Here is a 4,832-nt window from a genome sequence, read left to right as displayed (position 1 = left end):
ACATCGATCAGCCACAACATTAAAACCACTGACAGGTAATGTGAAAAACATTAATCATCTCGACCCAATGGCACTTGTCAAGGGGTGGGCCAATATTAGGCAGCAAGTGAACAGTCAGTTCTTCAAGTTGATGCGTTGGAAGCAGGAAAATGGGCAAGCGTAAGGATCTGAGCGACTTTGACAAGGGCCAAATTGTGATGGCTCGACGACTGGTTCAGAGCATCTCCAAAACGACAGGTCTTGTGCAGTGTTCCCGGTATGCAGTGGTTAGTACCTACCATCAGTGGTCCAAAGAAGGACAACCAGTGATCCGGCGACAGGGTCATGGGCGTCCATGGGCTCATTGATGCACGTGGAGAGTAAAGGCTAAACCATCTGGTCTGACCCCACAGAAGAGCTACTGTAGCGCAAACTGAAAAGGTTAATGCTGGTTATAATAGAAAGGTGTCAGAACACACAGTGCATCACAGCTTGCTGTGTATGGAGCTGTGTAGCCGCAGACCGGTCAGAGTGTCCATGCTGACCCCTGTCCACCACCGAAAACTCCTACGATGGACACGTGACCGTCAGGAGTAATGGAAGAAGGTGGCCTGGTCTGATCAATCACGTTTTCTTCTCCATCATGTGGATGGTCGGTGTTAGAGTCAGAGCCAGTCGAGCATCTGTGGGATGTGCTGGAACAACAAGCCCGACCCATGGCACCAGACGCTTCGGTGAAATTGCCAGCGCATTCCGAAACAGTTCATGGTTTTAGCTTCACCCGACCAGGAATGAGACGTGTCTTTCAGGATAAAGCATGCGAGTGTCAGCGTGGGGAAAATGAAATGTTTTGAGTGTGGAGACGTCGGGCACACGAAACACAGGGAGCAGGCTGCCGGGGGCGAGCAGGGAGCGCAAACTGCGGGGGTGCCGCTGACACCGCTCCTACGGTGCCGGCTGCACCAGCAGCAAGCGTTGCCCCGGAGAAGGAGCAGGAGTTGTTGGATGGTGACCAGAAGGACGTGGCTGAACATGCAGATCTCACTGACAGTATGAGGTACGAGGAGGACGAGGAGGTAGATAGTTGTGATTCTGACGATATGTCCACTTCAGATTCCCAGAGCCTCGGTACACTGCAGCAGATAACCTTTCAACCCTAATATTTCTAGACGAAACATTCTGCAAATCAGTCGATTCTTAATGATTATTTCCCTGACACTAAAAAAAAACACAAGAACTGTTTCTGTGGTACAGAAATTGTTTAACTTTGAATGTTCTTGAAAGTTTGAGAAATAAATTTTGTGACCACAGGGAGGAAGGGCCTGGCTAAAAAACAGGTCAATAACTTTTTGAATCACATGGTGCTGTTTTATTTTTTTCTGTTGCCTCATCATTTGTTTCTTTTCTTTGTTTTTTTAATGGATTTTCTGAACCTCTTTTCTTTGATAGCCAGCTTGTGCCTGACTGATGGACCAGTAACCCTTGACTGCACAGAGAGAAGGACATGTGGACTACAATGGGACCATGGCGGCCCTGGAGTCCTCCTGGAGTGTCTGCCTCAGCTGGGCCAGAGCAAGCACCCCCGGACGCCTCCGGCTCATTTTTCCAGACTGCACCGTGTAGCGATAGACTTTTCACAAAGGATCTGGTTGTTGTTGTTGTCACCTTTTTCCTGCCAGCCTCCTGCGGATCTGGGGTCAGGGGATCCTCTCCAGATGACGGCAGGGGAGCCGGCAGGTTTTCTGGGGTGTTCCCGGTCTGCAGTGGTTAGTATCTACCGAGGTGGTCCAAGGAAGGACAAGCGCCCATGACATGACAGGCGCCCATGACAACAGGGTCATGGGCGCCCGTGGCGCATTGATGTGAAGTCTAGACCGTCTGGTCCGATCCCACAGAAGAGCTAATTTACCACAAATTGCTAAAAAGGTTAAGGCTGGCGATGATAGAAAGGTGTCAGAACACAGCTTGCTACATATGTGGCTGTGTAGCTGCAGGCCGGTCAGAGTGCCCATGCTGACCCCTGTCCACCGCCAAAAGCACCTACAATGGGGACGTGGGCGTCAGAACTAGACCATCGAGCAATGGAAGAAGGTGGCCTGGTCTCATGAATCAGGTTTTCTTTTATATCATGTGGATGGTCGGGTCCGTGTGCATCATTTTCCTGGGAAGAAGGCAAGCCGGTGTGATGCTCTGGGCAATGTTCTGCTGGGAAACCATGGGTCCCGGCATTCATGTGGATGCAGCGGTGGACTGATAATCTGGCGTACCTTAACACACACCTGCCTGTGGCCTGGCTGTGCACCTGTTGTTAATCAGAGCAATGGATTAACACAAGTTAACATCACCCATCCCCACACACACAGGGGGAGCCTTTGTTATGACATCATTCCATCTGCGTGACGTCAAACAGACCTGTAAGAAAACTTCCCAGCTGCTGTGATTGGCCAGTCATTCAATTGGCCACTGCTGGCACGGAGGCGGGGATCGTCAGTCAGCCACGCTGACTTCCCCTCGTCTCCCCGAGTCTGCTCGACCACATGTTACACCTTGCCACTCTCTCCAATAAACTGCTGTGTTTTTACTATCATATCCAGTATCACTGTCAGGCCCATAAAGCAGGGATAGTGGCCCATTGGTTCATTTTCTATCTTGACACTAAGCTGGCCCAATCACATCTCTTACGAGGCCCCATCCCTCCCCCTGTCCTCTCTGTTTCTCCTGTCAGATGCCGCCGCTCAAAGCCAAAAATCTGTGGATGGATGAGGGCGTCAAAATGGATAAACAAAAGTGCAAGGCCAGGGGGGGTGCGGAGAGTCGCCAGCCAAAAAAAAAAAAAGTAAAATCTAGACGCGGATGTTGCCAAATGTGCAAAAAAAATAAATGTTTGCTGCAGGGGCTACAGTAGCTTCCACGTCTAGAGTACCTGACTATAGCGCAGTCACAACCCAGGCTCCTTCCCAGGACACCTGACACAGGGTTATCGGTGCAGAAGCGCCGGCTCGGCGGCTTTTATTACTCACAGGTCTAGACAGAAAACGCTCTCGGGCGGATCATTCAACGAGGACAACACTTTAAGGTCCGGCTCCGATTGGGGTTCCTCCAGAGCGCTCCCGCACCTTCCCCGCCGTCCCCCACTGCAAGACAAACAGACCTGTAAGAAAACTTCCCAGCTGCTGTGATTGGCCGGTCATTCAATTGGCCACTGCTGGCACGGAGGCGGGGAGCGTCAGTCTACCACGCTCACTTCCCCTCGCCTCCCGGAGCCCGCTCGACCACGCCCCCGCGTCTGCCGCACCGACATTGCACGGCAACATGTGGAACTCGAAGGAGGCGGGGCGGCTGGCCATGGCCGCTGGCGGACAGAGAAGCACGCAGAGGAGCAGGTGTGTCTGACAGGGAAGCCACGGAGGGACAGAGTGAGCATTGCAGGGCCGAGGGACAGAGTGAGCAGAAGCAGGAGGAGAGCGGAGCGTGGAGTAGCTCTGTGATTAACAGGGACTCACGGGGAGGGTGCCACGGTGACGATGGATGAGGATGAAAAATTCAATTAATGTGGATGATGATAAGATAAGATAGCGTAATCGTAATGCTAGCCAGGGATGCTGCACTCGCCAATGTGGCTTCTTCTGGATGACTTGTGCGAATCGTCCAGAGCCGATGTGTTTATTTTGGGGTTTTTTTAATCCGTCCGAGAGAACGACACACCCGGGAGCAATTAACCCCTGGACTGGCCCGTTAGAAGACGCGGACACGGCTCTCTGGATCAGAAGCGCTCCGAGCAGGAAGTGATGCTGCGTTCACAGGAACTCGATCTTTTCTGTCCATTGGTGTGAAGTTCACAGGTAATACTTGTTTTTACATACTTGTATACTTAAATTGTATTGAATAATTTGAAAAGATATTTCTAGCACACCTTTTTCTTTGACAATTACTTGTACTTCTACTAGAGTATGTGGATTGTGTACTCCACGGCGACCTCTGATCACCAGCGAATCAGTCAAGAGCGAGTGAGTACACTGCTCCGCTTGCACTGGTACACTTGTCCACGGCACTTACTACTCAGCTTTGTAGAGGTTTTGGGGGAATATCACAGGAGGTACGCATATTTAAGGGGACCGCAAGGATGGTGTACTGGTGGGTGGTATCCGATCGATTGTGGCAGGCACGTCTGGGTCAAAAATGCAAGGGGCAATTTTTTGTCCCAGTCAAGGCCTGTGTGGGTGTTAATTTGACACGTACCACCTACCTAAACATTGTTGCAGACCAAGAACACCCCTTTATGGCAACAGCATTCCCTGACGGCAGAGGCCTCTTTCAGCACGATAATGCGCCCTGCCACACTGCAAAAAATGTTCAGGAATGGTGGAGTCAAGGTGTTGACTTGGCCTCCAAATTCCCCAGATCTCATTCAGATGGAGCATCAGTGGGATGCTCTGGAAGAACAAGCCCCGTCCACGGAGGGCCCACCTCGCAACTTACAGGACTTAAAGGATCTGCTGCTAACCAGATACCGCAGGACACCTTCAGAGGTCTTGTGGAGTCCATGCCTCTACGGGTCAGAGCTGTTTTGGTGGCACAAGCGGGAGCTACACAATAATAGGTCGGTGGTTTTAATGTTGTGGCTTATCAATGTAGGTGTGTGTGTATATATGTGTGTACTGTATGTATGTATACTGTATGTATACAGTATATGTACAGTATATTGATATACTGTATATGTGTGTGTATATGTGTGTGTGTGTGTGTGTGTGTGTGTGTTTGTGTGTGTGGGTGTGTGTGTGTTTGTCTAAATATTAAAAAAAAAAAATCTTTATTTTGTATATATACAGTAACATTTTTTCCTTTACTTGTCT

This window comes from Zeus faber, assembly GCF_960531495.2.
Source record: "Zeus faber genome assembly, chromosome: 22".
Classification (NCBI taxonomy): Eukaryota; Metazoa; Chordata; class Actinopteri; order Zeiformes; family Zeidae; genus Zeus; species Zeus faber.
The sequence above is the reverse complement of the archived record's forward strand: the minus strand, read 5'-3'. Positions refer to the sequence as shown.